Source organism: Trifolium pratense, linkage group LG2, assembly GCF_020283565.1.
Source record: "Trifolium pratense cultivar HEN17-A07 linkage group LG2, ARS_RC_1.1, whole genome shotgun sequence".
NCBI lineage: Eukaryota > Viridiplantae > Streptophyta > Magnoliopsida > Fabales > Fabaceae > Trifolium > Trifolium pratense.
Window position 1 is genome coordinate 71,669,338 of NC_060060.1, and position 9,352 is coordinate 71,678,689.

The 9,352-nt window shown below is 34.6% G+C and overlaps 1 long non-coding RNA gene across 1 annotated transcript; it reads right to left on the minus strand.

Annotated features, from left to right (window-relative positions):
* Window positions 1-1,105: 1,105 nt before the first annotated feature.
* Window positions 1,106-2,727, minus strand: LOC123911218. Its single transcript, XR_006810404.1, has 3 exons — window positions 2,266-2,727; window positions 1,978-2,112; window positions 1,106-1,220 (listed from the first exon to the last, which is right to left on the minus strand). It is a non-coding gene; the product is annotated as an uncharacterized LOC123911218 (long non-coding RNA).
* Window positions 2,728-9,352: the final 6,625 nt, after the last annotated feature.

Sequence of the window (9,352 nt, forward strand, 5' to 3'; positions counted from 1 at the left end):
ATTCTTCCTCTTCACTTCTCAAGTTCTGATTGTTAACTTGAGAACATGTCAGCCATTTGTCTAGGACATAAGCCCTTCTTCCTTTGCACAAGACTTGTTTCCATGCTCTAGGTAGGACATATCCTTTCATAGTTGGTAAATCTGAATGGTACATTATTTCAGCTTTTGGTACCCATCTTCTGGGTCCACGCTTGTTAGTCCACAAATGCTTACTATGTTGTTGAGTGTTAGAGAAAGATCTTGGTTTGGAATAATAACCTTTTTGAAACTTTTTCTTTGTTTGATATTTGTTATTATTCCAGGATTTGGATTGTTTATGACTCCAGAGTTTGTATTTATCACCAATCCTTTGTTCTGATTGATTATATCTACTGACTCTAGAATCATAAATAATCTGAGTCCTATACTGCATCTGAGGTTTGGAGTTTGAATTTTTTCTTTTAAAAACTTCTGAGCTTTTAGATTGACTAGCCTCAAGTACTGAAGTTCCTTTGGTTCCAGAATTTGAAGTCTCAGATTTTGAAGTTTTCAGAACATCTGAACTAATGTTCTCAGGTTCTGAATCACTTCTATCTTCTGAACTTTTCTTCCTAGATCCTGAGGAACTTGGTTCCTCTGAGCTGTCAGCTTCTAATTTTCTCAGATCATTATCCTCATTTTCCAGAGTACCAGGATTCTTTCCCTCTTCACTTGGTGGAACAACATAATAAACCCAAGATTTTCCAACCTTTTTGGCAAAGGTCTTTAGCTTTGAATATGTTCTACCATATTCATAGCCAAGTCATTCTCCTCTATGTCTCAAAGCATTATAAATTCTATTCGCAGCTTTGCTCTTCCCAAGGTTGAGATGCACAAACTGTTGAAGAGCTATTTCCTGCTCATCAATAGGTTTGTGACACACAGCACAACCTTTTTCAAAATCATTCACTCTATTCAGAGTTTCTTGATATAGACCTTGAAAATGATCTGTCTGTTCAGTCAGAGTGTTAATGTAACAACCCATATTTTTCTATAAAGAATTTACTCATAAAAATACTTTGTTTCTTTAAAAAGGTGTGAATATATTTTTTTTTTATATAGAATAATAATTACTTAAGCCTGTAAATAATCTTTGTACAATAAAAGAATTTTTCATTTAAATTACAAATTTATAAAACCCAAATTTGTTTAGTCCCGCGCACGTACAAGCAACACATCACCTCATATTTCACCTTTGGTACCTACAACCATATTTAATGTAAGGGTCAATTTCCTATCCAAATTGAATCATGCCGAACGGAAGGTAAATGTTATAAACTAAAAATAAAATACTCGGCCATAAAAAGTAATAAAATAAAATCGATGCAAGAAACTCTTTTTAATAACAATTTATACAAACTAATGATGCATGAAATGCAACTAGACCATGATCCGGATATCGCCCCATTTGGCACTTGGAATTTAACGCCCAAGTAGCGTATTCGCCCCATTTGGCACAAATCGCCCCATTTGGCACTTGGAATTTAACGCCCCAAGTAGCGTATTCGCCCCATTTGGCACATAATAACAAATCGCCCCATTTGGCACCTATGACTCAACTATATGCCATGCTATGCTTCATATACACACTTTAATATACACAAATATTAAATCGCCCCATTTGGCACTTAATATATAAACTTTCTTTTAAAATCATCGCTACTTCCACTAGATCAAATCAAAATCAATTTTCTCTTTTAAACCACACCAAATATTCATTTTATCAAAAACCAACCAAATACTCATATCCACAATCAACCACAAAACACATCAATCATAGAATTACATATACAATCAGCCACACACACATACTCGGAATGTAATGAAATAGCATAGAGTTGTTATAAAAATAGTTCTTTCATTCCTTTTATTTTCATTCCTTCTTAACGGTTAAATATTCCATTATTAATCTATAACATAAACCCTATGTGCATGAGTGTATGGGGAAAAAGCCCTTACCTTGGCGGATTTCCTTCCAAGCACAATACTCTAGGCCTAAATTCGTAGCTACAGTGTACACTGGATATATCTCACTTCAAAGTTCATTTCGACGATCCGACGGTTGAAAATGGACTACTATGTGTCGAGAAACTACTGTCCAAAAATAAATACGATCCAACGGTGAACGAAGGAGAAATCAATATTTTACGATGACAGCTTTTGAAAAAACGAAAATAGGTTGATTGAATTGGAACTTTCATGAATCAAATAAAAATGAAATAGAAAGACTAATAAAAGAGGACTTACACAATTTGAATTGAAGGAGAATGAAACTAAAAACAAAGCTTGATAATCATTTGAATTATAAAGGGAGTTGTAAGAGTATAAAATGTTTGTTTTGTGGAAGCTAGGTAGGCGTGTATAGCTTCATTGCCTTTTGACTTTGATGCCATAGAAATATAATTGAGAGCATAGTATAATAGTGTGAGAGACTCATTAGCATGTATGTATATATATAGTATTGATGTGGAAAACAAAGGGATATTGGAATACAATTGATTTGGGTTAGTGGGAAGACATGAAAAGTCTTTTATGACTTTTGAGTTCAAGAGACACAATTGAGAATTAAATCTCTTTTCTAAGATGAATGTGGCCATGTTTTAAGGAATGAAGGGGAAGAGGAGAAGATCATATCATATATGAAAGGATGACTATTCATTTGGCTTAGTTAAAAGTATTTAAATGTATAAAATAAAATAAAAGTAAATAATCATTCTATTATTGTCATACCGATAAAATAATGGTTCCATTTAGAAAAAATAGAGTTATTCTTTATACCGGAGATGAATAAAATGATTAATCAATAAAATAATAAAACCACCAATTACCATATACATATAAAATATTGGGTTCTTACAGTTAAGCTTTTCTTGTAAAGCTTTTTGTTTACTTAACACTCTGAGATGTTTCTCAATAACCTTGTTAAGTGCAGTTATAAGTTGAGATTTAGAACAGTCAGAGAATACCTCATCTATAACTTCTGAATCTAATTCTGATTCATCCTCTGAGTCTGCATCTGAGTTAGTTGAAGCCATTAGGGCTAGATTTGCCTCTTCCTCTTCCTCAACTTCTTCCTCAGATGATAGCTCTTCAAAAGTAGCCATCAGACTCTTTTTCAATTTGCTCTTAAATTGTTGCTTCTTTGAGCTGTATCTTTTGCTTTTGTCTTTAGCAGACATTTCTGGACAGTCAGCAATAAAGTGTCCTGGCTTCTTACAGTTGAAGCAGTTCTTCTGATCATCCTTTTTGCTGACAAAGTTTCTGGAGCTGTTTCCTCTGAAGTTTCTTTTGTTAAACCTGTTCCATTGCTGAAACTTGGTAAATAAAGCAAACTCATCTTCACCCATTTCCTCCTCTTGGCCATCTGCAAAAGATTCCTCTTTAATGTCAAGAAGCTGAGTCTTAAGAGCTTTAGAAGGAGTCCTAGTTGACTGGAAAGCCACAGACTTGGACTTCTTCTTAGCTTCTGAATCAGCATTCAGAACCATCTCATAGCTTCTGAGATTGCTTATCAGAGCCTCAAGACTCAGAGTCTTGAGATTTTGAGCTTCTTCTATTGCAGTGACCTTAGGTCTCCAAGCAATAGGAAGACTCCTCAGAATCTTCTGAACATGGTCATAGGTGGAATAACTCCTCTTAAAAGCTTTAAGACCAGATACAAGGATTTGAAACCTTGTAAACATAGTCTCAATGCTTTCATCTTGTTGCATAGTGAATAGTTCATATTGCCTTATCAAGAGACTAGCCTTAGCCTCTTGAACCTTTTCATTACCATCATAGGTAGCACACATAGAGTCAAAGATAGATTTAGTAGTGGACTTGTTTTCTATTCTGACATAATCTTCATGTCTTATAGCACCAACAACAATGTCCTTTACTCTATGATGCTTAGTGTAGATTTTTAAGTTAGCTGGTGAGAGTAACTTTCTGTACTCAATGGACAACCTTCCATGTTCATTTAAGTTTTCAAAAGTTACTCCCAGCTCAACTAAATCCCACAACTCATGATCAATAGCAGTAATATTGCTATACAGTCTTTCCTTCCACCACTCAAATAATGATGCATCACCATTGAATATAGGGGCTTTTCTATTACCACTATGTTCATGTGATTCATTACTTAAGTAGTCAAAACCAAAAGCATTTCTAGGACCACCACCAGCACCACTGGCATCACCGGCTTCACCGGTTGTTCTAGTACTACTATCGTCTCCTCCAGACATAGTGTTCTCACAAGATCTTTACTGTCTCACTGTTAGGTGAAAGTAACAGACCAGTGCTCTAGATACCAATTGAAGGTGTGAAAACACAAGAAGGGGGGGTTGAATTGTGTTTTTGGCCAAGTTAAAACTTTTTCCAAGTTCTTAACTTAACTAAGTTAGCAGCGGATAAGTAACACAAATAATAACAAGATAAGAGAGAAAGAGAAAGCACACAAGCAATTTATACTGGTTCCTCTCACAAAACGAGAGTAGTCCAGTCCCCTTGCACTTCCAAGGGATTTCACTATAATCACACAAGATTACAAATGCTCAAGCACACAAGCAAGAGACTTCACCACAATGCTCAAGCACACAAGCTTAAGACTTCTCACTTAAGCACACAAGCTTAAGATTTCTCACTTAAGCACACAAGCTTAAGATTTCTCACTTAAGCACACAAGCTTAAGATTTCTCAAGTACCAGAGATAATAAAATAGTTAAGAGATTACAACTGCTCAAGAGAACCTTAATGAGCAAATACAATGAATACAAAGTATTTGAACTAAGAGTGCAAAAACACTTGTTCAGAGGTTCAGAGCTTGTATCCAAAAATTCAGAGTTTGTTCGAGCGCTTGTTTAATCCTTGTTGATTGCTATCTTATCTCTTTTTTTTTTACAACTGATCCTTCTAGTATATATATAACCAGAAAAAGAGTCGTTGCAAAAAGATGACCGTTGAAGTAGATAACCTTTTTGTCTTCAAGCAGCTTGTCTTGATGCAGTTGGTTGTTTCTAAAACTGAGTAAGAGTTTCAGACACTTTGACCATGTGCAGAGAAGACTTTCCTTATTCAGCTAACAAGTCTGAATACATATCTTTTGAGCTTCATTCAGAGTTTATCTGAAGCTAATATCTGCATACTTAAATTAAATTTTTAGTCCTTCCAATTGTTTATTAATACTTTGTTATCATCAAAACCTTAATAGATTTAGGGGCAAACATTTTTAAATCAATTTTGTTCCAACACAGTTCGCTGAGCGAAGGCTTGTCGAAGGCTTCCTGTCAGGAAGTCTCAAAACCTGCGATTTTCACTCTAAATCACCCAAAAATCCCATTTTTCATGTTATAAATCCCAAATGAGTTTGTATTCAAGTGTAACAAACATGTATAAACACAAAAGAACAGTTCATTTAATAGATCCACATCATAAACATCGAAAAAGTAAGGATTGAACACTTTTTCTCAAAACTCTCAAGAACACAAAGTTCTTCAGTTTAATCATTCATAAACTTCGTTTTTAACCATTAAATTCGTCCATACATCATGTTAAAAACATATTAAGCATGTTATGAACCTTAGAATCGATTTCCATTAAGAAAAATCCATTCAAACTAAAACGAAAATGGGGTGGAGGAAGTTCGGGTGAGGAGAAATCGACATTCTCCCCTTCCTCGAGTCACCCACGATTATGAAACCTACTCTCATACCTGGATTCGAAGAAAACACGACGATTGATCTTGAATCTCTTCACTTTCCTTTGCCTTAGCTTCTCTTAAGCTCTCCCTTCTCTCTAGAACACTCAAGAGAACAAAAGAAAATGAATTCTCTCTCTATTCCTTGCCCCTAATGGGCGCCCCTCACCACTCACAAGGCCCATTGGGCCTCAAGCCCAATTACTTGGCCCAAAAACGCGTTAACTCTCACTACTCGCTTAATAACTAAAGTATTCGATAAATAACAAAAGTTTTAACTTAATTAAAATGCCACGTCAATAAAATATTTTAACACACAAAAATTAATAATTTGAAAATTGGGTCGTTACAACGAGGATCGCCTGAATTTGGAATCAATAAATCTGATAGAATGTCAAGTTCTAAATCATCGTCGTTGTCATCTTCAATTTCTCCATCGCCAACACCCAAAACCCATTCAGAAAATAATCTTCTTTGATCCGGAAAGGTTAGGATACATTGTTAGCAAAAGAAACAAATGTGAATCAGTGTTTTTTTTTGTAATTAATAATATAGTCACGTTGATATATATCTGGAGTCAACTATTATTTGCATAAATATCACCTTGATATATATTTGCAGTAATATGATCAACCATACTCCTCAACATGAATAAACTTTTAAGTTCAGAAATGAAGGGATTTAAGAGGAGTTTTTCAAAAATTTAATCCTCTTAGCGGAACAATCCCGATGAACGGATCTTGATTAAACCATTAATCACAAATCAAAGAACACAAAACCACAAGTTTATGTGTTTACCTCTTGAAGTGCAGAACCTTTGAAGTAGAAACTGTTTCTGATCACGAGCAAAGCAAAGTAGCGATGCATCTACTCAGTCCACACGAACAGACCTTCTCCGATGACCGGTGCTAGCCAATTCCACCAGAGATTCAGAGAGAACCAGGTTTAGAGAGCGGCGGCTAGGTTTCACTTTGTAAATTAGGTTAAGCTTACAAAACTTCATCACAAGGGTTCTATTTATAGAACCACTTGTGTGGTCATCAAGCCAAGCACTGCACCGTACCTTACGGTGGACCGCATTTCTCTATTTTTCATAAATTAAATAATAAGTCATACTTAATTATTTAATTACTAATAAGTCCTGCTTATTATTTTATAAATAAGTCTTACTTATTTATTTCTCTCATCTATCTGTCATTTGTGTGTGACCCTATAGGTTCTCGTAACGTTGGCAATAATATTAAATCACATATTTAATATTATAAACAATGAGCGGTATCTAGCAACACATCACTGCTACCCAAGTGACGAGAATGTCATGTGATCTGACGAAACCTTTCCGTGATAACGATCGTGTGTATAATTACCCCTTTGCCCTTATATCTATATTGAACACAAGGCATAGATCGTGTCACCCTTGTATGGTTCAATATCTTATTTCTTAATCCCAGAATATACTGAACAACGAATAAACTCAATATCTCATATTGACTTAGTTCGGCGTGGCCACGCATTTTATCAGTCATATTCCATCAAGAGGCCTACAGATATTGCTCCTGTTATGTAGGAGGGGCAAATTCCATCTAGGTCACTCATGTCCCTCAGCATGATTTATAGAGTACCCATCAACCGACTTTATAGTCATCCTGTTACGAACAATGTTTGAACGGCAACTAAGTACTCTACTCCACATCTAGGGTCCATAGTGGTTTCAGGTCGAAGGGTGGTATACACCATTATCACTATGAGAATAACTTATGACACTTTTCATAACATACTATGCAGTATTCTCATGGCGGGTCAATCCAATATAAATATTACTCCTAATATTTATATCTATGTGAAGACTTGATATCTCATATCCATGACTCGTGAGATGAAGTCATCAGTCTACTCACATAATAGTCTCTATGTTTTACTGTTATCCCACATCACAGTAAAACTTGACTATGGATACTTTAAGAATAATGTCTTTATGTTTAATGGAGTCTCACTATTAAGTCACACTTAATGTTCCATTTATTAGACTAGTTATTCTAGGGACTTTATTAGTTTGAAACAAACATAATAAAGAAATGCCTTATTATATATATTAAATATATAAATCAAAGTCAGCATACAAAAGACGATTCTATCAAAATAGATTGGCTTTTAGGGCTTACTCCAACAATCTCCCACTAGCACTAAAGCCAATCAGATATTAACTCAACATCTATTGGACTAGCGTCATCATCAAGCATCTTCTATGCAAGATTTTCTATTATTGGATAAGAAACTCTTTCTTATGTTGGTACCCATTACATCTTCCAATTTACACTTTTGATCTTCTATAAAAAGAAATCAAGTGTCAAAACTTGTATTTGAATCGTTGGTGAGATCTGGTTTTCCGTTGCTTGCAAGATTAAACCATTACCATCTTTAATGAGGTCAAGGGAATCTGCAACGTAAGGAAAACAATTTTCTGCCTCATCTTATGAGACAAACGATTCAAATCATATATTTGACATTTGTAATAGATATATCAATCTTCTGAAGCTTGTAAGCTTACAAATTTGACATCCGAGCATAAAGTTTATTCCAGACTACAATCTGGGTATACTGTTCTTCAGTTTTGGACAATCAATATCATTGTAACTCATTTACAATGATCATTTCCAGATCCGATCAAGAAGTCATCCTTAGTGATTTTAAGATATCCATGGATATTCTTGATGGTGATCTAATGACAATCACTAGAAATAATTGGTACATATTGTTTATGCTAATAGCATATAGTACATCTGGTCTAGTACATATCATAATATACATGATCAATCCAATTGCCAAAGCATTTGGATACTTCTCATGCATCCCTTTCTCATCCAATGAGGTTGGATATTGTCTTTGAGACAAAAAATGCATCATGTGATGTATGCAATAATTTCAATAAAATTAAGCACATGAGGTGTCTGTACACTTCATCAAATTTGTACATAGGCTAAGGTTGATATATGTCAACAATCTATCTCTATAGATCTTGATTCCTAACTTTTAGGAAGTCTCACCTAAGCATTTAATCAAGAAACAATTACCTAATCATGTCTTACATGTGTAGTGTATGAAAATTGTCTTGATGATCAGTATGTCATCCACATACAATACCAGATTAATTTAAATACTCCCACTGACTTTCTTGTGTGCACAAGATTTCCTTTATTAATCTTTGTTTTCATAAAACTTGATCAATAAAATTGATAATTCAACTTTGAGAAATTTGAACAAATTCACAAATGAATTTTGTAATTTATATACTTTTCTAGCATCCTTTAGATTAACAAAACCCTATCCATATGTCAAATACATATGTAATGTCATTCCAATTAAGGAATAGAACCTCGTTATCTATCCGCCAGAAGTGTTATGGTGAGGCCATGTCCTTCAACTTTTGATAGGACATATTAGACTCATCTAGTTCTTGTGCTACTCGAACCGGTAGTCCAACAACAACCTTGTGGAATTGATTCGTGTTCCAATTTTGAAAGGACATGTGTTTTGTGTTACTTGAATTTACTCAAGTTTTACGTCACTCCCACTGTCTCTTTTAGAGACATATTTCTTCTAAAGAAATATTTCAGTTCATGTAATAAAACAACTTTTATCCTAGAGAGTGTCGTAAAATTA